General features: G+C 47.0%; 1 protein-coding gene across 15 annotated transcripts in view; it reads left to right on the top strand.

Moving 5' to 3' along the window:
• CADPS (calcium dependent secretion activator) overlaps nt 1–24,987 on the top strand; it is a 220,391-nt gene that overhangs the window by 50,334 nt on the left and 145,070 nt on the right. The window lies entirely within an intron of this gene.

The raw sequence follows: 24,987 nt of genomic DNA, 5'->3' as shown, positions 1-24,987 counted from the left end.
AATTCTGCCTTCTGTCTAGACATTTCCAATTCTTTTCAAGACAGAAAATTGTTTGATCTGGTTTTTCTCCTGTAAAGAGCTTAATTATCTTGCATTTGTATTTTTGCATCTCAGACCTTAGTGGCAGAGGGAGAGGATAATAAATGTCCCTGAGTAAGGCATCTTCATAGCAAAAAGGCAACAGCAAGGACTGCATCGATCCTCATAGGTTATGTTTACAAACAAGATTTCATGCCTCCAGTCCTCTGTTGGAGGACTTCTTTAAGATCAAAACCATGTTTTCAGTGATGTGCTGAGAGCTGAATCAGTTCTGTAGTTTGTTTTTTTAACTTAAAGCAACTCAAGCCCTGTGTGTCTCATCCTCCCTTGACCTCTGCTCAGCTAAGGAGCTAGCGTGGTTTTGTGTGAGCGTGTGTGTGACTCTACCCTCTTGCTTTGTGGTTCCCAGTGATGCAGAAAACGGTATTTAATCATGGCTGCCCTGCTTTGTGGGTGATCTCTGTTTATGAGAGCCTTTCTGGCTGACACCATGAACCCAGTGGCTGCTCCCTGCAAATTGCCCTGTTGCATCGAGCAACCTGTTTCCTGCAGTAGGTTCTGATTTTATTCTGAAAGTGACGGATTTAATTCTGGGTCTTTTCTAATACTCAGAGGCAGCAAACCTGTAATTTAAGCTTTTAGAGAAAGATGTAATTTCTGTTGAAAGTGAGTATTAGCACGGGAGTTACTCTGTTTTTAATACCTGGATAGTGAGGATTAGCTATGCAGAAGGGAAAGCCCTTTATACAAGGCATGGCTCAGAAAGCTGCAAGGCCAGCAGTTGTTCAGCCGCTTGGTATTTTCCTGGGGTACAGTGCAAGTGGTTATGGTGCCAAGGTGCTGGCACAGTGGGGTGGGGAGCAGAGGTGGGAGCAGGTCACTGCTGCTCCTTCTCCCATTAGATGTTGCAGGGAAGACCACAGTGAGCACCCAAGGCAAACTGCAGCCTTTGCTGTGGGGACCCTTATTTTGGTGCTGCCTGTGGTCACGGCACCTGGGCTGTACCAGAGGGATCTCTGGAGCTCTCTGGCCACTGGTAGCCCTTAGGAGAGCAGCAGAAGCTGTTCTGTACTTCCCTCTTGCCTCAAAGCACCAGAATCGCTGTTGACCACTTCTCCTTCCTGCAGGATCTCAGGCATTGCTTGCAGCCAGTCTGTTGTAGGGTATAAGTAAAACCTATCAGACTGCAAATGTTTTTGTTTGCTTAGCTTGTATGGGGAGTTCCTGGCAAAAGTCAGAGGTGCATGCCACTCAGCTAGCATGTTTTCCGCAACAGAGTTGCGGAGGAGAGCAGAAAATGATATGCAGTGAGCAGTGATTCAGTAACCTGCCCCTTCCCCCCATGAAAGCTTCCTCCTGATCTCTCATGATGAAGCATTGGCCCTGAAACAGGAAATTTTTCCCTTTCCCTCTTAAATTTTAGTAGAAAATTATTTCCTACTCCAGAAGCTCCTGGTGTTCACACAGGGCAGATTTCAAAGCCACTACAGCAGCTGGGTGTCCAATTGCTGCAGGCTGGAGGTGCGAGCAGAGCCCTTCGTGGCTTGGAAACTCCTCTGTGCCATGGTGGTGGCATCTCTGACGCCAATTAGGGAGTCAGAGGCACCTCCCAACATTACAGCAGTAAAACCAGAGACATCTGGAGAGAGAAGAATCGCTTGTGCAGCATTGCAGCAGCCTGGGTGGGTGCTGGGTGGGAGAGGACCTGGGGCAGCTGGAGGGGAGGAATAGCTCCCTGCATTGCACGTGTGCTGTGGCCATGGCAGGGCTGAGACATGCTTCTGCAGGACTTTCCGCTGCTCATTCTCCCCCCACCTTTGCATTTTCATACATTTTCATTCGCTGCATCTGTCTCCCTCTGATAAGCCATCTTCTGTAAATACCCCTGCCAGCCTGTCCTGAAATCAGCAGCGAGCTCCCTTCCCAGGTGGATTTGCAAACACCTCTCAGCCTGTGCCTGCAGCTGTACTTGCATCACAGAGCGTACCCACTGGGCTTTGAGGCACTGGCCCCATAACACCTGAAAATTGTCATTTATCTCCATCGTGCTGTTTTGTTTCAGTCCGGATTGTGTTTTGGTCAGAATTGGCCTAAGCAGTGCTCATTTGCCTCCCCGTGAAGACGCGCTCAGTCTGTTGATCTGACTGTTGTCTCGTTGGAGTTAATTTGATGTACAACTTAAATCTTTTCCTTAATAATTTGATTGAAGCTTCCATCGCCTGTTTCATAAGAACAAAATATTCTATAAATTCTGTTTGTGAATAAGCTTTAAGTAAAAAGAAAACACGATCTGGCGTTTTCCTAGATGTGCTGAAATTACAATATCCTCAGAAACGCCGTGGCGGCTCAAGTTGCGCACATGTGGGTGCAATAATACATCTGCTTTCCTCCCCTGGGCGTCGTACCGGCAGCTCCTGCCAGAGCCCACCGCAGACCCTGGCTCGGCAGCCTGCCGTGGTGCCAGCCACAGGCTTTACACTGAAACTGAGCAAACCTCCAGAACAAATCTGGAGGCAATCATGAGTTTCCCAGCGGCGTTTTGGCATGGTATGAGCTACGCTTATTTTTGACCTACACTTGTTTGCTGTGCATGGGAGGAATTGGGAAACGGAGCCTTTTCCCTGGCAGGCCATCTGAAGGCCATCTCTCTCTGGAGCGGCAGCGCGGTGCTGTCAGTGCAGTTTATTGGTCAATCACCTGTGCCTAGAAAAGCAAAGCCTGTCAGCTTTTCCTATTGCTCTGGTCGGCCGGCAGCGAGTGGAGGGGCTGGCTGCTCTGGCGTGCTCTACCCTGCTTTGGTGTGCAGGGTGAAACTGCCCCAGAGGCTGTGCAAGGAGGCAGGGGGTAAGAAGGCTTTGCCTAGTAGTTGTCCTCCTAAAGCACGGGCAGGAACGGTGCTGAGAGCCCCAAGCACTTGCTTGAACTTTTCCTGTGGTCTGGAAGCAGGTGTTTTTCTCTGTGGCCTCCTGTTACATCACGCTCACTAATTGCATAATAATTATATCACCGGGAAGGCATTTCCATTCACTTCTGAAATAATATTTTATTTGCGCAGAAAGATTTTTTTTCTAAAGGGATTTTTTTTTTAATACAATAGCCCCAGGTGGCATGAGATAAGTGTATTCTTAATGTGATAGTGGTGATATAGCAGGATCTGAGATAGCAGCAGAGCAAAAGGGATTGATGCAGTTGGAAAGGCTTTTAGGAAACAAAGACGGGAAGTGGTTTGTAGCAGAATGTTGTGGCGATAACGGTGTTGTTAAGCACAACCTCTGACTAGAACATTGTAAATAATACATGGAGGCTTAAGTTTTTTTGCATAACAGACTATGTGGCTTGGTGTTTCTGCTCCGGTGGAGTTGTCATGGGCATTGAGTTGAGTATCTCTGGCTCCAGCAGTGAGCTCCTCTGTTGTGTGATGGGCATCATGGAGGGAGAAGGGTGTTTCAGTCTTGGGTTTCTGGTCCAGAATCCATTGGCAAGGCTTGAGTTTAGCTCTTCCGCATTGTAATTGACCTGTGGCTGTGGAAGAGTCATACAGGAGCTATTTTCTGTAAGTGTTGGGCAATTCCAAGCTTGGGTTTTTGCAACAGTTGGCATTTCCTTGGGCACGAGCCCTGTATTTCCCACTGACCTTCATGACAACTAAACTGCAGCAGCATCTCTGAAAATCAGGTTGTGGTGTTCCCCCGTCTCATTCTTCCAGCCATAGGGCAGTGATTTACTTTTCTATCTCAAGCTGTGTTTGAAAATTGTTTTTAGCTGCAGTGAGAAGGAGCTAGTACAGTGGTGTTCAGTGAATCCAGCAGCAGCAGACAATATCCAGACCACACCTGTGGTGAGCTGCACTCTTCCATCCTCCCGCTTCAGAGGGAGTGTGGGACTCTGGGCTGTCCCTGCAGGACCATCTGAATTCACAGGATTCACAGTCAGACTTTCTCTTCTTTCCTGGGCCTGAAGTGCCCTGTACGCTGTGGCATTCCTGTTAAACGTGCAAAATACCTGTGCTAAGCTTCCAGTTTCATCCAGTTCCCTTGGATGCTAGATTTGAAAACAAACAGCTGAATATATGCACGTCAAACCTGCTGAGTAATACATAGTAATACATGGTCGTGGTTTTTCAGCATCTATTCTTGTGCAGCCAGGTAGAAGGTGAAACATCAGAGAAGCATGCATGTGTGAGTGGGCTACAACACAGGCCAAGTGCCATTGCTGTCTGGTGACTATTTCACGTAAAGGGATGAAAGCCTCTAACCAGTGCAATGGGAATTGTTTCATAACTTCTGGGGGCTGTGGTTTTAGCTAGGAAACATTTCGACCCAAATTTTGCTGACCAGAGCTGCCTTAAAACTAGAATTCACTGTTTTGACATTTATTTTTGCAGCTGAATTAGGACACTGTGTCCAAAGGCTGACATTTCTCACAAAGCAGAAAGTTCCCCTGCCAAAAAAAATTGGTTTCAGAAGTGTTAGCAGAAAAGATATTTAAGATTTCTGTCCTGAATCAAATGTTTGATTTTAGCTCAAGTCAGTATCAAGAGATGATTCGCTGAGGTAGCATCTTGCCTTCTGCCCCTCTCTCATGTCTGTAATTCAGGTGGTTTTCCTGAATTTGGTTGCTTGTCTTGCTGCGGTGCATTGAGCCCGTTGCAGAGACACTGCGGTGGTACTTGGGAGATGCAGCCCAAGTAAGGACAGAAACTCCCGTGAGGCACAGTAACAGCTCAGATGGTGAGACGAAGGCTAAGGTGACCTCAGAATAAATGTTTGGTTTGTGTGTATCCTCCCCAAACCAAGTATTTCATTTAGTTTGTTATGATGAAAAATTCCCAGCCATGCCTTGCGATGAGAATTGAGCCCAGGGTCACTGCACACAGTGTGGAGTTGCCTGTCTGTGCCACATCTCTGTCCTTTCAGTTCAGAGATACAAGGGCTTGGTATCAGCTCTCTCCCTTCTGCTCTCTATTCATTTTTGAAGAAATAAAGCAATTCCTTTTTATTTCAGCTTCATCTTGAAGCTCAATGCCTGTGAAATGGTCATCTGCAGTTCTGGACATTTAAGCACTAATGCTAGCTATAATGATCCCTGAAAAAGGGCAGGAGCTTTGCTTCAGCCCCAGAGCCCCAGCAAACAGACTGTCGTGGGGGTGGCAGTGGGGAGCTGGGGCTGCAGGCAGGGACCAGGGAGCCTCCACGGGCTCCTCTCTCCAGGGCTGGACATCTGGATGCTGTGGACAACCAGCAGCTTTAGCCACCACCACTGTCTCCCTTACAAACCTCCAGGGCATCAGCCAAACCCCTTGGCTTTTTTCCCCACACTGTGAGCATTACCTGCCTCAGCCCCCCTGCCCCCCTTAAAACAAAGCCACCACCAATAAAAATGCGTTAAGGTGGTCTTGAGATGATCAAAAGCCTCAAAATCCATAAAGCATCATACTCTGTTTTCAGTAATTCAGTATTTATTTCCATGGAAACGGAAATGGCAGCCTGGAGCCTTCTGCAGGGTTGTAATTACTCCTGTAGCAGCCAGTGGCAGCCACAGCATGCCTGTCAGGGCTCGAGCATCTCCCAAAGACAGCAGTGATTTAGCGCCTGATGGGAAATTGAAAACGGAAAAAGCATTGGGAAGTGAATGAAATTTTCCCCTTCATAATAACACGACATGGAAACACGTGGTCCTTCGGGGAGGAGGGAGAGCTGCTGCTCTTCATCAGCTCCAGGTGAAGAATGATGTTTGCATGGGAGGGTGGAGAACTGAGAGGGACAGTGCGATGGCAGGGATGGGGCGAGCGTGATGTCTGGCTCCACTGACCCCTCAGCTGCCAGCCACCCCGTCTGGGAGAGGTTTGCTGATGGAGGTCACCCAGGAGGTACAGAGCGGTCCCCCTGATTTTCCCTGTTGGTCCCGTGTGATGCATAAACATTGACCCTACGTAGGATGCATCATTTAGTGCCTTTATAATTAGGACTAGGAGAAGTGGTTGAGATGGACATCTGCCTGCTCCAGCATCTGATGGAGAGCTGTGGGGAAGAGCTCGGCCGGTTGGAGGGGGACATGGCAGTGAGTGGGGCGGCCCTGCCAGCCCAGCAGTGTGCCACGGTGCTGCTGCCTTTTGGGGAGGAAAATGCAGCGATTGCTCTCTGCCAGGATGGGACCAGCTCTCCAAGCTGTCGTCACTGAGCTGATTTGCACGCACACGTGTGGACCTACGTGTGTGTCCATTAGCTGTAGGATCAGCTTATGTTCTGTGCTGTTATGGACTTAGAGAGCAATCTTGGCCCCTGTAATTAAATTTAAAGCAAATTAGCTCTTCTATTAAACAAAATAAATCTGATGTAGCCTAATGCTGTATACTCTAGCTATGGCTGATCAATCGCTCCTGCAAAGAGCAGGCAAATGCTGCTGAGCAGATGGTCTTGGCTGAGGCATGGTCAATTAAACTAATTAAAGATGATTTCATTTAATCAGAGGGTGTTTTAACCCTGTTAGCTGCCAGTTGGGGAGGTATGTTTTTGTGCACTAGGAACTTCCAGTTCTGTCCCTACTATGGACATCTTTTGGTTTTACAGTCCCATTACAGAAACCAGACTAGAGCGGGCATCTGAAGAGCAGATGTTTAGCAGAGAAATTATCATGTCATGCAACAATGGTGAAGACTTGCAGAGGAAAAGTCAGTCATTTTCTTCTAACGCTAACCAGAGATGTTTATTAGACTGGAGAAGTCTTTTACACTGAATCCTTCCCACGCTACCTCCTGCCAGCCTTCCCTCCAGGTTTAGGGGTATGGATGCCTCTCCGCAGCCTAGCCAAATGTCACTTGTTCCACAAAAACAAGCAGTGGCTTGTTATGGTGCAGTATTTAAGGGACAGAAAATGGTCTCAGTATCTGGACAGGTTCTGGAGCAGAGGGACAGCCTCTTATTTCTACCCTCTGCTACCATACAAAATGTTTTGGCTGCTGGGAGGCCCTCTGTCACAGGGTTCTCGAGATGGATTTTATTCATCATTTGCTGCAGAAGTCCACAGGGACTCCTGTGAGCCAAAGCCCTGTTTTAGTTTGCTTAATAGAGCACTCAGTTGTTATTTGTCACAACTGCTCACCCTCGCCATTTCCCGTCCCCCTCTTCCGATCTGCTGTGCTGCTCCCCTGCCCTCGCTGTAAGGGGTGACACCACTTGCCAGCAATGTAAGTGCGATGAAGAGACCTCGTTAGTCTAATGGAAAAGCATGCAAAATTATCTCAAGAAGCAGCAGTAGAGAAGACAATGCGTCCAGACCATTAGTGACCCCCTCACTGGGCAGCACCGAGAGGCTGCAGCGCGCTGGGACCAGTGGTCCTCTGCATTTCCAGCAGCTCGTGCAAATTAAGTTAGAAACAGTTGTGCTTTATCCAGAGGCCACACGGGCAACTTCATGCATCCGACCAGATCTATCCTGCTCCAGCAATATTGATCCCTGCAGGTACATTAGGGCTAAAGTCAGGATGATTTTCAAGATGTTCATCCTTTGTGAAATGCTTTTTATTTGTCTGTTTAGCAAGGGGGGTTTGTGGTGCAATATCAACTGAACACTCTGTTGCCTGTGTGGACTGATTAATTTCCGCAGCTTAAGGTTTAAATTGCCATCAAGATATCTCTTCAGTTTTATTTTTGTTTCAATTGGCCCATGAATACTTTTCATCATCTGCATTCATGCTGCAAAGGCATGCATAAAAAATAACCATGGTTACCTTATAAAATATTGTAAAATATCGATGACTTGACATTTTCAATTTACGTTAACCCCTCTATTCAAGGGCGGCTAATACTCTTCTTTCACTCAAAATCTAGTTGTTGGCATGACTTTCCTGCTGCTTAGCCTGATTATTTTTTTTTCCCCCATCAGATCAGGAGCTTCATTTCAAATGTATGTTTATTAATATAATTCCATTTTGCTACGACCACCTTGCATTCTGGAAGGAATATGTTAAGTGGTGAATTCCTGGCTCTAGGTAGGAGCAATTAAGGAAAAGTATGAGGGACTGAAGTAGCTGGTGACGTGCTGATGCTGCTATTTGCAGACTAGTAGAGGTCTCTGGTAAGGAAAAGACTTTGACCCCGAGGTTATTACTTGGGAGAGCTGTTCTGGTGTCTGCTGCCTCTGCAAGTGCCTGGCTGCTTCCACCTCTGAGCTTTACTGTAGGAATAGATCAGAGCAGAGGGGAGGGTCAGGACAATGAACCATTCCTGGCACAGCTGTGCAGCGGGAGATGCTGAAGCAGTGGGACAGGTTTTGCAGGAGCTAAAGAAATAGGAAGATTTCTTCGGCCTCATTAAATGTGGCAACATTTGGGAATTACAGCTTGAAACTGTTTCAGTGGAGAGGAGATCTGGGGTGGCACAACATACAAATCCCAGAGGTGTTACCTTTGTATTAGCAGAGAGGAAACTACTGTTAGAAATGGGGGAGCAAGTGGAGAAGAAGTTGCTGAGTTCAGGGAAACCACTTTGCGCTGAAAACCCCAACGATCCTGTAGGGCACGTTGCAGGGTGGACCAGCCTCAAAACATCTGGTGGTTCTGCCCAAAAAGAAAGCCAAGCCAAACGTTGTCCATCATGGGGGAGTGGTAGCCAAAGGTGATAGAGAAAATCAAATGTTTATTGCTTATCTCCCCCAAAACCAGCCTAAAATGTAACTGAGATGGGTTGGAATATGGTTTCTGAGTTGACCTTCCATGTGGTCTGGTTCCCAGAGGTGGGATATGACTCTCAAAATGCCCTGTTTATTTCGAGCAATCTCTCTTGTGCCCTAACTTTGAATTCAGTGCAAGCCACTGTACGTAAAAACCAGGTCCTCAGCCTGGTCCTGTGTTTTATTGGGAAAGGAAAATGTCACTCCTCCTCTTTGTCTTTCCTTCAACCAGAGATGGTGGGCAGAAGACATGACAAAGAAATGACCCCACTGGCCCCCTTCAGAGAAAGTAATCTCGTTTTTCCTTCGAGCAGCATTTGTTCCCTGCAGTACATGTTCCTGTCAATCAGCCCAGGAGGCCCTGGGAGACAGAAGGGGTGTTATCCAGACCTCTCTCTCTTTAAGCAAGGAAGTGCTAGCTGCAAAAGAACCCATATGTGATGCTTATCTTAAGGAAGGCTGGAATACTTAATAAGACATAACTGGTGCATGACCCTGCACTATGTTAATGCCTCCTCTTTCTCTTCTTTTTAAATGGGAATGCAATGCAGCTGCTAGAATTTAATTTTGCCTGTAGGTCTTTAAATCTAATTTGAATTCCACATGAAAACCTCAGTGCTTTGCAACATTTCAACCCTCACTGGTGTATTTTATCACTGAAATCCTATTGCTTTCCTGGGCAACTTTCAATGCCTCTCTCATGAGCAAAATGGAAAGATACCGTTGCACATAGTAGGTGTTATATACATGGTCATGCTGGAGGCTTGTGCCAGAGCTCCAGGGTCTTCATTTCAACCAGCAATGTCTTGTCAGAGAACCTGGACTGGTTTTCGCTGAGCTGTGCTAGCCTACTGTTACACACCGCTCTTTCAGTTTTCCTTTTATCATCTTAAATAGAGAGATCCTTCTTGTGACATACATCATCCACTAAGTGAGTATTTTGAAAGTTTTTGTATTAATATTTTACTGAGCTTTTTTAATCTTATTTCTGAAAGACATGACTTCTCAGAGTCTGGTTCTACCCCTTTCCAATCCATATTATGTTCAGTATTCCAGAAAAGAGAATTATTTTTTTAAAAAAATGTGCTATTCGCCAGCTCTTTCCTCCACTCCTTACGTTTCATTCTTCAGACTACCAGTGTTTCTGTGTTACTTGACAAATGCTTCATGCCACAGCTTGGGATGTGATAGACTGTGTCATTTTAATTCAGAAGAAACTTTGGGATTCAGATGGATCAGGCCACAGAAAGTACTGCATGAATACAAAATGCAGCTGGGTTAGTCTTCCAGTCTGCATCTAAAAAAAGTACCAAAATAAAAAGAGAATGGGTATATTTCTTAAGAGAAATGAGGTGCCAAGGATTTTCTTCAAAAGGATATCAAAGTAGACACATATTTGTTCCCACTGAGCTGACTATAAATTGGGGAATGATCAACAAACTAGATTTCGTGCATTTCAAAGGCTCAGTCTCAATATCCCAAACTACAGGGAATGCAACTTACGTAAGCTGTTCCCTTTCCTCTATTTCAGTGTTGAGTTTTCTTATTCAGTATACTATGGCTTTTCTGGAACATCTGATTCTACTCATGTTTTTTTGAGAAATTAGAGTGCGAGTTCAATAGGGAATTGGATGCAAGGCAACTTCAAATACAGCCTCTCACGTATTTAAAAGGCAGCTATAGTAGCTTGAAGTCATATGAAAGCTGTGTTGCCCTCCATCGCACAGGCTTTGTTGTATAAAGCAGGGCAGCAGTGATGTTTCCTAGCAGGAGTGATCCATGCATGTGGTTTTTTACGTATTGTAGCCTTTGGTCCAGTTCTTTTGTCTCTGAAATAGAGGACAGTAAGAAGATGGGGAGGTTATGGCACAATATTCTTTGTCATTAGGTGCAAAATCTTTGTAGAAGCGTCATTGCAGTGAAAGAGGGAAAATGATTGCATCCCCCATTTAAGAGAGTATGATGGTGTAACAGCCATTCCTTCTGAAGAGTATTTTGAGATTAAAGGGAATACTGAGCTGAAGTTCCCCACATAATATGGGAAGACTTAGAAGGCAAGGGAGAGAGCTGTAAACCTCTTGAGCAGCCAGCTTGAAGCCAGAATTCAGGGGCACATATGTTTTGCTGTAGATGCTGTAAAGTTGGAAACTGTAAACGTTAAACACGGATAGCTGTGGCAGGGAGGCGAGGGGAGTTTCCCAGCACGGCTCACGTGAGCCCCAGGTGCTGGTGGCACAGGTAAGCACGGCATGGGGCGATGGGAGGATGCTGAACCCAGTGCCTCTGTGTTGCTGGGCTCCCAACCACAGCTCCTGGTGCTGGCAGAGCCGTGCTGCTTGCCCCTGTGCTCATGCCTGCGCCTTCAGCCTCCCTTAGAGTGTGCAGAGGAGGGAGGGGGCACCTGAGATTACAGACGTTTCCCACAACAGAGGAGAACAAAGTGCAAATGCATAATGTTGCTGTCCTCTTCTGACCGTGCTGGCAGGGGACTGAGGTTTGCACTGAAGAAACGGTGCTGGGGAAGAAGCACAGTGGCAGACGGTGACCCACGGAGAAGCACGCAGACTTTGCCCAGTGCCCTGCTGAGTTTTGGTTAACTGTACCTACTCGTTCTCATGGGTGCTGGGAACTGTACCTACTCGTTCTCACGGGTGCTGGGACATGCCCTACACTCATTTCTATCTTGACCGACTACCACCTGTGTTTACAGCTATACTGGCAGCAATAGCAATATTGCAGGTCTCCAGTCACATTAGTCCAGAGGAAGGGAAACTGGGCAAAACTGAGGGTATTTTGCTCCAGCTATCAACATAAAAAGCTAAAACATAAGACACAGAAAGCAAAATATCGGGTCACCAGCAAAGCTAGGAAATCTTGGCAGGAAACACAGATTGCAGTAGGACGGTGAAGGGTGGCATCAAATGTGAGGCTTTGCTCCTTGGCTATTCCTTAGCAGGAGGAGCATCAATGAAGAGTTTCCTTGTTCCCAGGCTGAGGACCGTGAGCTGTTGGCTTTTATGGAGGGTTTTGCTAAACATAACTAGCTTCTTTTGTGACCTAGCTAAGTCCAGAGATGACAGTGAGAAAGTCTTTTGGGTGGTTTAAATTGTAAAATTCTAATAGTAGAGTAATTAAATGGTCTCTTATTTGTTCTCAACACCCGTCGTTTATCCTGCTGGTATTTCTGCCAGTTTGCTGGCGAGCTCATGTTGTGCAACATTGATGAAATGAGCTGCAGGCATGTGTTTGGCTGCCGTCACCAGGAGTCCTGCGCGCCCGCGTGCAGAGCCGAGACCATAACTGGTGAAATAGTGGCAAAACAGAGATGTGGTTTTATGGAGAAACTATTGACACAATAATTCTATTAAATCAGGTGGTGCCTGTTGTATTTGATGAGAATGTCATTTGCCAAACACTGAACTTCATTTTACTTTTGAAAATCACATTAAAACCCGGTGCTCTTTATTTCTGATGCAGGGTGTAATATCAGTCCCCCATCACTGTACCCGCCGTCTCCTTTTGGCTTGAAGTCTCATTCCCTACCTTCCTTCCCCGTGCATATCCAAGTTCTCAAAAATGTAAAATATCAAGCAGACATTTTCAGTCACCTTCTAACTCAATTTTTTTATTCACCTTTCTGCTTGTGGCTTTTCTCTTTACTTCACCTTTTTCCCCCCTAACAGTGGATTTTGACTGGGAACAGTGTTTAAGTAGCAATTGGGTGTAAATTACCTGAAGGAGCTGTTGCCACCATCAAAATGATTCCAAAATAACTTGGTGGAGTAGAATGACTATCAGGTCAGACAAGCAGCACAGCTGGGATCTGCTAGGGGGGAGCAGAGTTAAAGAGGAAAATACAGGTTCGTTTAATAGAAGAGCTGTGCATTCTAAATATTAGTTTATATGCTATCAAAGATTTATAATAAAAATTATGGTGACTACTTGCGAGTGAGCAGCAGCAGTATTTGGGAAAGGGTTCGTTTCAAACTCTGCGTTTCCCATGAACATCTGCAGTATTTGCAAGGAATCCACGTGGTTTCTCTGAGGTTGGTACAACTGCTTTCCTCTGGGGAGTCCTTGTTGACAGTGTGATCCATAGCAAAATGAGAGGAGCAAACTGGCCACCGGTTTTGCTAATGGTTTGGCTAATTGATATGCTGCTGCTCTTCTTGGGTGGCCCTGGCTGCAGCCCTGCTGCTCCCCCAGCACCGCCTGGGCAGTGGCAGGAGGTGGCTCTGCTCCCGTGCATTTCGTTTGCAAACCATGTAACTCTTGATCTTCTTTATTACCACTTAACATAGGCAGTTATTCAGGGTCATTGCTTGGTCAGTCTGTTCCACCTTTATGTATGACGATTGCAAAACAGTTGAGGATGTTTGGCAGCCAGTAGAAGTTTTATTTCTGTGGATGAAAATAACCAAAAATATGTTCAAGGAGATAATTGGAATCATTAAACTTTCCTGTCATAATGCCAGTTGTAGTTTCATCCATTGTATGGCTAAAAACAAGCAGCATCAATCGCCACCAACAAAAAAATCTATTTCTATCCCAAATATGCCAGCAGAAACACTGGTGTTGTAACGTCAAAGTATGGGCCTGATCTGAGCATTGTCATTAGTCATCTTGGCGAGACCTGGTGTGCTTCAAAATAAGGGTGATTTGCTTGGTGACGACAATCAAAACACATTTTGTTTAGGCTAGATCGGTGGTTATCACTGTCACGTGAAGCACCATGTGAACCACTGCAAGTCAGTAACTCACCCTGATATCTGGGAGATCTGGTGTCTCAATGCCTTAAATTTTCTGTCTGCAGTCAGGGTACCAATAGATGCACAAGATGATTTAGGGAAGGGCAGTGCAGGATGCAAGAGCAGGAGAGCAAGAACATCTGTCTGCCTAAGGCTTTGTGCCATACCAGTGTGCCACAGCAGAAGGGAATCTCTCTCTGTTGTTGCGTGAAATTGCTGGATGCCAGATATCAGTCACTATTAATCGCTCCTGTTCAACCACAGAGAGTCCATAAGAATCATTAATAACAAAACTTCTGTGTAGAGGCTGCTGAGGAGGGATGTGTTGGGCTGCTAGTGAGGGGTGCTGGTGAGCAGAGGAAAAGAAAAATGGGTGAAACAAAGTCCTGAGGAGGAGTAAATGTCCTTCGTTAGTATTAAATAAGATGTAGCTGAAAATCAACAGGGACAAACTGTTGGACATGAATTGCCCTATGCCAACATGATCCCTGCGGAAGGGAAGAGCAGAGCTTGTACAGCAGCTAACAACAAATAACAGCAAGGGATGGGATCAGAAAAATTCAGAAAAAGCAAAACAGAGTTCAGCGTTAAATGGGAACGTTGTCTTTCAAAAATGACATTAGCTGTCTTCAGGCTCTAATGATTCCTGCCTTAAGATGGAGCAAAAACCATCCCTCTGGTCTGACGGTAGTGATCCATGTGGAGAGCTTTTCCAGCTGCTCTGGGATGTCTTGGTGTGAAACACTCCCCGCTGCCTCTCATGGGGAGGACATGGGGACACAACTGAACTGGAGATGGGGTCAGTCCTGCTTTGCTATAGCAGTTTGCCTGCCCTGTTTTCCAGTGTCTGAAACAACTGGGGCTACCCCTGCATTTCTCAGGATGCAAGCGTGTAACCTCCGAGATAACTTCCAGCAAACTTCAGAGGAAGATCAGTCCCTTTTCATAACTCTTTTCCTCCCCCACTCCCTTTTTTTTATCCTCTTTTTTCTGCTTCAGAAAAGACTCTGGGGAGGACTTACAGGGAAAGCAAGCAAGGAGGAAGTACAAGCTGTCATAAATAATGTTAAAGCAAGAGTCAGATTTGCAGTAAGGTAACAAGGAGCCTGAGAAGGTGATGACTGAGTTGTGAAAGGTTTTCAAAGTGCTTGTGTGTGATTGATGCCTTGGGGGCATCAGCCGAGGGATCTGAGAGTGTTGGTCTGGGCAAAGAGTACAGGATACAGCCACAGCCTGGGTGGGCGTGCTGAGGTCTGCAGCCACGGTGCCAAGCCTTGGGCACGTGTGAAGGTTTGGCTCTGCAGGAAAGCATGAAAGAACAGCCAGGCTTTGAACGCTGTGCGCGTGGAGCCGTGAGGAAGGCAGGGCCAAAGATGAAATGAAGGCTGAAGGAGTGAATGATGCAGTGGAAGAGCATGGATCTCTGAAGACAGAGTGAAGGGGAAGAGTGCTGAAGAAGAGATGGGGATGAGAAGGATGTTTCGGGATTCAGAGGGTGTAAGTTAGGGACTAACCACCCTTGTGGAATGTTGAACAGACTAGAGAGGGTTTGACTTTGAGAGCAGCCTCTGAAAAGACTGTGAGGACATGAATGAGTCTGAATTCAGGGGTGATGCTGCAGCTACAGTGGCTGCTTTTGGCTGGATAAACAGAGGAATCTCAGAAGACATTGGGGAGTACCATTATCCTTCTATAGGGCAGCAAAAAGACCTCTGCTATATCCAGACCTGGGATCTGCACTGTAAAAATGCATTGGAAAGGTCTTGGGAGTTATGTGGAAGGAAAAGGAAGGAATAACAGTTTTTTGCTTCCCTGGGGAAAGGGTCCCAAGTAATTTGGTCTGTTTGCAAATGTATTGGAGTGATCTTTAACCCTGTACAAGTGCAGTAGAACTGTGGGCTCAAAGCAGATGCTGTCGGCCACGCTTCTGCTAGTCAGGGCTAGAAGAACTAGGTAAAGGTTGTGAAAACCTCTCTCCTGAAGGGTACAATGGGTATTTTTTCTCTTGTTTAAGCTCGAGTTTGAATGGAGGGTAGGGCCTTAACAACTGTAGACTCAATTTTACTAGGGGTGTACAGGAGGTTGCATGGGAAACGGCTAGTAGTCCATTTTGGGCTGGGAACCCATCAGCCTCACATGACCGGGCAGGTTTTGGACACTGTGAGGGTATCAGCATTCTTGCTGAATATACAATCAAAACGGTTCAGTTATTTAGCTGAACTTTGTCTATGCTGGTTATTTCATTTTAGTCTACAGCGAAGTTGTGGTAGGCCCTGAAAAGAAGCCCTGCAGCCGGGCGCGCTGGAGCTGGGAGCTGTTCCCTGGTCACCTGCAGCCAAAAGCCTTCACTACGGGATTACCCAGGTTAGGAGGCAGGACTGGGATGCACGGAGCTCTCGGTGCTGTGTGACAGTGTGGATGAGGTGATGACAGATGAGGGGACACTGCTTTGCCAGATGAAGTTTGTTACAATTTCCCATCTGCTTGGAAGCAGAAGCTATAAGGTTTGTGCTGTGCAAGTAATTATTTGTTATGCATTTTTAAACATGAAATTGAGTCCAAACAGCAAATATTTTTAGCTTGTGTCATTGTGCAGTTAAGAAAGCTGCCAGCAGCATAAACCTGAATAACTCTGTGATGATTGGGGTGGGAATGGGAGGTGATTACCTTCACTTTTCGGTGCCAGCCTTGCAAATCAGCTGTTGTGTGAGGTGTCCCGTGTGCCAGTTCTGGAGGGTGCCTGTGAAGCAGGTAGTTCACAAGGAGCTGTGGCAGGTTTGTGCCAGTTCTGTTTGTCCTGTTAATGGTGACAGTGAGCATGGTGGGGTGTGCAAATGTGGCCAGGTGCTCTGCAAGCAGGACTGCAAGTGAGGCAGGACAGGTGATGCCTGGCCTCAGCATCGACAGTTGTCCTTGCCTGCTGGGTGAATGGGTTTAGCTGGAGAGGAAAAATAAATACATTTAAAGAGGATTTCCTGCTTTGCCCATTCTCCCTTCCCCATGCTTAGGCACTTGTTCCCTTTTCAGCTGGTCTCCTGCTCGCATGAGGCAGCATCTTGCAGAACTGGCTGCTTTTTCTCCTGCTCCATTCATTTTACCTGTAATAAAAAGTACACATCTGGCACAGCTGGGAGGTGTTTGGCCAGGTGTGAAATGGGAAGATGGGAGAGGATTGCTGATTTTCTCCTGGTGAAATAGCAATCTCACATCTCAGTTTTCAGCAAATGTGTCCTGCAGAGCGAGCCTGCACGTGGTTTGTAATGTAGGCAGGTTTGGGATGAATGAAGCACTTTCCAGAATTTCAAGGAACCGGTTGAGTTGTTTCAGCAATATTTTACTCTCCACTCTAAAGCCCCCCCAGAAGGAGTGAGAGAATGGATTTGAGATGGATCTGAGCATTTTAGAAATTGAATGGCTTAGGCTTTTTAGATTGCACAAAATATAGTAAATTCTGAAAATGAATGCTTTTTGAGGGGGTGGGATCTGCTGTGGATTTTGATCAGACGGTAAGCCAAGTGATTCAGTTATTCCCTCTGTTTTCATGCAAGGTCACGGCATGATCCTCAGTTGCTTCCCTTGCATCTGCAAAGCAGCATGGACAGGTAGCAGGGTGTTTCCCAGCTGTGCCAGCTCCCAGCAAGAGCTCTCGCTCTCCTCCACCTTCTTCAACAGCTCACAGCGTTGGGGCCATCAGTCCCATCAGAGGCTGCTTTTCCCTGATGTTTTTCCTTATAACTCCAGCTGGAGGGGGAGAGGTACGCAGAAGGAGCTGGTCTTCTGCACGGCTGTGCAGCCAGGGCAGCAATCTGACCCCATAGGTGGTTGCACACAGGTATGATTTTTTTCCAGTGCCCTGAGCACTGCTTTCCTCCCCTCAGCTTCCATGGATCTGCTTGATTAATAATAAGAAACAGAGGGGAAGAGTTTCGGCTTTAGGTTCCATATATGTATATTCCCATGGTTTTATAGCTGGTAGCATCTGATGTTACTTACCTTCATTTCAAGTAAAAGGGTGGCTTTAGCAGGGCATTTTTGACCTGGTTACAGAACAGAATGGAAAAAAAAGCTTATTACCATGAGAATTCTTCAAGTGTTGCTTTTCTCTTTAATCTCTTCATTGGTGTTTTTTCTTAATTTCTAAAAAGAACCGCAGCTGCTGCGTGAGATGGGCAGGTACCGACAGTGCAGACCTGCAGTCAGGGTTGCACTCTGGCTCACATATGCATATTCTGCGCTGCTCTCTTGCATGTCCTTTCTGCTTATGAAGTGTGTTGCTCTCAGTGGAAACTTAGAGGGAAGACTGAGGGTAGAATACTGATGAAATGGGATCAGAAAGCAGGTTATCACCTTATTTTTGCAATGCACTGCCATTCAGAAAGCACCAAGACACCTCAACAATAGTAGACACTATAATACTGTAATCTCAGAGTGTCCAATATATTTTCCCTAACTCTGTAAGCAAAAGCCTTCTGCCCTGGTAACAATTTCAAAGGAAAGAGGTCATGCCTTGCTGAATGTAGTTCGAAATAAACCACATTTCCTCAGAAAGCAGGAGATGAGAGTGCTCCTTGCAGAGGAGCTCTCTGGAAGAGATAGCGTGCAGTTACAGCGAGGCCTGACCCACCACTCAGCCCATATCCCATCCTTAAATCAGCCATCTTTTGTTCACGGGACTCTGCTGCCGAGGACTGTGCCATGTCCCCTGGCATCCCAGCCCCGTCCTTGCCTGCCCTCCTGGGACAGGCTGTCCCCCTGGAGCTGGTGGCCGTGGGTGCTTCTCCCTCTTCTCCAGCTGCATTGCATCCTGGCATGTGCCAAAGCTGAGGTAGTCCAGCCTGGGTTAGGATGAAAGTTTTGAGCAACTAGTGTTTGATTTGGCTTTAAATACAAAGAGAAATCAGCAGAATAGTGTGCAAAACAGCTCTCCCACCCTATGAGGATGGAAAGGCTCTCACTGGAGGCTCCATCCTTGCTGAGCTCTAGGGGAAGATAATGAAGAGGCAGTGGGTGAAGCCTGGAGGGGCACTGGGAGAAAGCTAGTGGTGCTTTCATGGAGGCAGCGCAAGACCTTCAGGGCGGCACCAGCCTCCTTTCTGCCTTGGTACCCCTGTATGCAAGATGTCAGTGTCATACATGTGTCTGCAAGGAGCCTGGGAGGGAGCTGTGTGGGGTTACAGTGATTCCAAACGCTCAGCAGCAAGCCGGCTCCATCCACCATCTCGTGGGGGTGGCTCTGGGGGTGGCTGGGGCAGCCCTGGGCAGTGGTGGGCAGAGGGACACCTCAGGAGCAGGCTGCGGGCATACTGCTCTCTTGCACCCACCGGGACAGCAGAGCGGCTGCAAAGCTTTGCATAATAATATTCCACATGGAGAAGAATGATAATCATAGGAAATGTGATTGACTGCCTTTTTCTGTTGTTGCTGTATTATGTCTATTTAAATCAGATCACATTAACTGCAGTTATATTTAACAACGTCTGTCTACACGGCTGAATTCTTAGATTGTTAGTTTTCAATTGTAAATCACTTAATTGTGTCTGACTTTTTACAAATATTTGTAACGTGAGTTAATATTTTCTACTACGTGCGATGCACATTCTGGAAAACACTGATTGTTCTCACTGCTGTGCACTGGGTCTGGCGGGAGCCCCCAGAGCCTCGGTGCTCTCTTATCTAAAGGCCATTGCCTTTACAGCTGATGTGTCAGAAACCAAGGTCTGTAGCTGGCACTGTCTGTGTGTTATGGTCGGGAAAGCCGTTAGGATTCATTTGGCTCCCTGACAAGAAGAAAAGAAAATGTTTGTCTGCAGTGTGATAACATGGTGAAGACTCAACACTCATGACACGGCATGTATGTATTATTGCTGTGCTCCTGGAGCCCGCTCTTGAACATCAGTATAAGATGTGGAAGGTGAGGAATTTTAAATTTGATCGTTTTCAGGGACTTTGAACCCAGGACCCCGAAAGCCTGTACTTGTTCTCACAGCGGGATGCCTGCTGCCCATCCTTCCCAGCCTGGGCAGGGCTGCGTGTGGTCTGTGCCCGGCAGATACAGATATTTGCCTTGGCGGGTCTCCTGCAGGGTTTATGTAGTGAAGGGTAAAAGATGGAACTTCTCAGCTTGGTACCTGCCTGGCTCTCGGCTGCAGCCCCTCTGCTCACGCTGGGCAGGGGGACAGAGGAGTGCCACTCCTGGCAGCTGTTCTGTCTCCTGAGCCTGTTCTGCAGAGCTGCCTGGGAGCCTTGTCTCACACACAAATTCATCGGTGCTTAAAAAACCTGTGAGGTGCCAGCCTGTGGCGGCAGCCTCCAGCCAGGATGGCAGCCTCCAGCAGAAGGAAAGGAGAGAAGCGTGAAGCACCATCTGGACCTTGGTGGGTACCTGCTGTTGGGGTGCATCTCCCCAGGGAACGGTGCCCTGTCCTTTGGGGTGCACCCACGGCCCCAGGCAATGCCCGTGTGGGCTGGGGGGCTGCGGCAGGTCTTTCTGGAGCTGGTGGGAGGGATGTCGGGGGTCAGTCAGGCACACACCGAGCCTGGATTCAGGGTGGGACGGTGCAACGCTCAGTCTGTGTCCCAGCTTCACAACTACCAGGGTTTCAGCTGCTTCAAGTACAGCTAGCGCAGGGCTGGGAGCAGCAGTGCTGTGCTCCCCAGGCTGCCATGCAAAGGGAGGTGGGGTGTCCTGCTGCGTTGCAGGAGCTGCTGCCAGGCTGAAGCATCTTCTTCTGTAGTTGTTATAGTATCTGTACACATAAATTATTTATTTTACATTTAATATGGACACAGAACAGCAGTTTCCTTATTGCCTAGATGGCTTGCTAGGCTGATCGTCCTCACCAGTAAGGTAACAAGGATGGTGTACACCATAGGACCTGCCCCATCTGCTAACATCTCCCCCTGCGCAGTACCTTGTGCTGAACAACTCCTCTTCTCACCTTACAGACTAGCTGCTTTTAAAGGCATCACATTTTTGCTCCCTGTGTGTGTTTCTCCATAGCTATGCTTCTTGCTGCTATTCTGTGTCTGCTTCAATTCTTCTCGCATCCTTGATCTTAATGCAGGTGCCAGAACGTCTTGCAAGGGTATTTTGCAGGGTTAAATCCCACACAACAGCTTACAGCTCCACATGGCCCATCTCAGAGGTGCCATACATCCATTTTGTGCCACCAGTTCTTCAGGGGCAGAATAGGTCCTGTTGGAGGGGATCAGGCAGTAAAAGAGATGGCAAATGTTCCCAATTAGTGGAGCTCAGATTCCATTCCCTATTCCTCGTGTGTTTCTTTTCATGTTGTTGAATGCTAATTACTTAAAAAAGAAGTGGCTTTTCCAAAATGCAGTGATAAATTAGATAGGATTGGTATGGCTAAGGGTATTGCCGCTGTGTAAAACCAGGAAATTCCCCTCAAGGTAAATTTCTCTGAAACCTTTGAATGACTTGAAGCACAACTGTCAGGGCACTGTTCTAAGAAAGACGAAGAAATGACCTTTTAATTAGCATAATGTGGTATTTTAGCATAATACTAATGATTAATGATTAATAATTGTTATGTTTTGACCAAAAGGACTTACAGATGTGACGTTTCTGCTCTTGTTTTTTTGATAAATTGGTATCAGTGAGTGGAATGTTACGTGCAGCCCAGAGGGACTAAAAATTGCTGGATCTGCCATGGAGGGCAGTTCCTTTCCACTTCTCCATCGCTGTCGAAAAGGGGTCTGATGGCAACCTATACAGAGATTTCCAGAGAAGCATGGTCCTAGTCACAGGTGGGACTTAGCAGCTTCAGCTCCCTTTAGGATGCTCTCCACTGAGAATATGTGGCAACCTCTTCACATGCTGAGGATTTGCTGCCTAGAGGCCTAATTCTCCTAACTGCTTTCTCCCTGAGCTCTCAAGAAAGTTTGTTGTGTCAAACCACTGTGGAAGACGTCAGCCTGTTCAGGAGAACGTTCTCTTTAAGTCTCTGGCTGTGACAAATCTAAACATCGTGAATACCAAAATGAACTGTAATGGGCAGCACTGCAATTTTTACTGTCTTAATCCTTGAAAAAGTGAGAGACATAACCTTCCCTCTACATTCCCTTTCCTCTTTGTCTGCTGATACCCAGTTTGGCATAAAAGGTAACCAAAGCCTTGCTCTTCATGACCAAAGTCTCTGCTTTGCCAGTTCTTTGCTCAGAGCTTCTGCAGAAAAGCATCTATCACCATGCTACTGCAAGAACCAGTGTTGCAAAATACTCCAAGGTATGCACCCACACACCACGAGTACTTTGGAGAATGGCCATCCAATTCCAAGCTACGTCTGTAGCAGGCAAGTTTCTTTCCGAATGTGGCTTTTCTTTCAGTTTTGTTTTAATGAATAAAAGTGATCATCATTCACTTAATGATCTGTAGCTTCTGTTATCTATGTGTTCGCTCGTATCATCATCCCTGCCAAGCATGGTGCTGGCTGCAGTGGAGGAACTTGAGTCTCTTTTTTACCATCTGGTCTCAGCCACTGAAGGGTATCTGATTTTGTGTCACCAAGGGAGGCCAACTAGGGAATTCTATGTTCATGGCTCAGGGGCCTGATCCCCAGGCTGTTTTCAGAGCTGGGAGCAGAGCTTGCTCGGTCAGGGAGCCAGCCGCACAGCATGGCCAGGGAACCCAATGCCTCCCGTTCAAAAGGACTTCTCCCTGCGGGAGCAGCACTTCTCTTGGGACACCTTCTCGTCCCCAAATATGTACCTCTGCCAAGCATCACTAAGTAGCAGTTTTGACTTGAAATATGTAAATAGGCCGTGACCCTGTGAAGCCCATCAGAAGCTGCCGGCCTGCATTTATGGAAGGCTTTTAGGTTGCCACAGCCATGGAGGTCAGTTGAAAATCCCACAATACTGTGATGAAAAAGCAAGAAAAATCTCATTTCCCTGCTTGAATCAACAGGAGCCAAGACTCCAGTCCTAAGCTCATTTCAGCACCAAGGGGGGGGGAAATTTTAAAGATGCATGAATTCTTATACAAGAGCCTTGCCTTGGCCCTGCCCATGGCATAGACACCACTGGAGATGTTCCCACGCCTTACTCCATCACCTTTATTCCTGCTGAGTGTCAAGGTACTGCAGCTTTGCTGGACCACATCCTCATGCCAGTTGCTTTAGCTCCAAAGGCCAAAGCCCATTTTGAATTATAAGACAAATGTATCTACTGTTAAACTTTTAATCAGATGATCAGGATTTGAGGGTAACGTAGATCTTTGTTCCATGATGATTAGGGTGAGTTAATTGCAGCTAATTCTAGCTGTAAAAATTACCTGGAACTGAATAGCACTTTATTGTTCTGTGATTCTCTTCCTGTTAACTGATGTGAAATTCAGCATACGGAAGTAAACTGTAAGGAAACACAAACAAGCTAAACGTAGCATCAACCAGCCAGAGCTCCAGTTTCTTTCGTTGTGCCATACTTCAGCCTGTGCTGCCCACATGCCTTCAAGCATCCTTATGCAATGCCATAAGAAGAGGGTATTAAGGCATGCTCAGGGGTCAGAGCCTCTGGACAGCTTAGTTTTTAAGCCCTTTCAGTGTTATACACCTCATACTGATGATCTTGCAGGGGGATTTGCGGGGTTCAGAAGTTCTCTGGTCACAGATGGAGAGGACATGCCTTTTGAATGGAAGTGCTCCACCATGCCTTTTCTTAACAGCTTGCAAAACATTTGCAAAGGCAGGCAGCACTTTTTCTTCCCCTCCCTGTTTTGCTGAATCTGTTTTTTCATTTACTTTGATTTATCATTACACATAAATCTGGAGGTATCTTTGTACAACCTGCTGGAAAGCTGCATGCTATGTTTGCTTGTCTCAGCTTTCCTCAGCCCCGTGGTGCAGCCTTGCAAAGCTGCAAGGGGGTATGGTGGTAGGTGCGTCTGTAGCAGAGATGGTGCAGGGGTTTGTCCACTTTCGCAACAGAGGATCCGTGCTGAGCACCTGCCTGCCCTTGCCACGTCACCAGCGTGTGCTGGTTGATTCATCAGCACTGCAGATGAACAGCAGGTACCCACGGGCGCTGCTGCTGCGGCAGCAAGGAGACCAGGAGAAATCTCTGCCCGCACGTGCCGCCAGTGCTCCTCTAAAATATGCTGGAAATCAGCTCAGCTTGTAGAGTAAACAGCTATCCAAAAGGCAGCCTTTAGGCTGGAGTTAATTCCAGGGTGCATGTCTTGACCTCACCTGGTGAAGCAGGTGCAGTCCCAGCATCTGCTGGTGGATGTGATGGGCGAGAGCCTGCAGAGCCTAGGCGACTGGTGAAGCACAGAGATTTATTGCAATGTTAAAAGATTCAGCACTCAGGCGAGGAGGGGCTGCTGTACAGCCGAGGAAATACTTTCACCAACGAGTTTAGTGCAACCCTGAAGTTTGTGAACCGTGAAATAAGATTTCTCTTAGAGAGGGAAGCATCAGCCCTTAACAAATTATCTAAGTCCTTTCTGCTGTTTTAAATCACACACCCCAGGACCCCCTGGCTGCTCCCTTATAGTAGCAGTGGTTCATTAGATAACTCAGGAACTTGCCAGGATAACGGGAGCAGGCACCCATCCGCAGTAAACAACCAACAATGTGCAGCCGCAGTTGGAAGTGACTGAATTCCTGCAGCAGGGCTGATTTTACCGACACAGGAGCAAAATGGTGTGGGCTTTTCTCCAGGAGAGGGGGTTTGTCACCTTTCGGGGTGCTGGAGCCCCAGGGATCTGTGAGGAGCTGGGGCTGACAGGAGGGAAAAAGAAAATTTTGGTGAGGTAATAGGCACAGATTGTAATTCCTTGAATTAAGAGGAATGTTAAGGGAAATTTTACAGTGTGCTAGAAATATTCTGCATGGCTATGAGCCTAAAAGACTGATTCGGGGAAGTCTGACCAGAGGAGAGCTCGCCTTGAGCATCCCTGTTGTATAGTGGCACCAGGAGAGCAGTCTTCCTGGGACATGTGGGGATAGTGCTGCGTTGCAATCCGGAGAACTGGTGGAGGGGATATGTCCTGCTGGCTCCTTCTGACTCTCCTAAAATCCTCTCAAACTGCATGAGTGATAATTGCTAAATCCATGGCTGGGCTGTGCTGATGCTGCCGGTTTTGCTGACATGGGGAGGTCCATCACACTGTCCTCGCGTCCTCTTCTTCACTTGCATTTCAGATCCCAAGGCAGCCAGTGGTCCATGGGTCGCAATTTGCAGCTCAGAGCATTAGCATGTTGCCCGGGGCATTTGTGACTTACCCTACCGAGGCAGCTTAGCATCCTTCATGTTCCCCATTTAAAAGGGAAGTCAGCATCCCACCTGCTGTCGAGAGAGGGAGCGTTTGGATCCTCCTTTGCTTTCTGCTTCAGAGACGTGGGCACAGGTCGGGGCCCCAAGCACCGGGCTGCCTCCCTCGCTCTGCCCTTTGCTGCTCGTAGAGAAGAATATTTACAGTTGGTGGGAAAAGGATGCTACAGAGCAATTCGTGACAGTGGCATGGAGCGTGTCTTAGGGAGCTGTGTGTGGTTCGTTGGACCACTGTCCT

This window comes from Falco punctatus, assembly GCF_963210335.1.
Source record: "Falco punctatus genome assembly, chromosome: 4".
Taxonomy (NCBI): Eukaryota; Metazoa; Chordata; class Aves; order Falconiformes; family Falconidae; genus Falco; species Falco punctatus.
The sequence above is the reverse complement of the archived record's forward strand: the minus strand, read 5'-3'. Positions and strand labels throughout refer to the sequence as shown.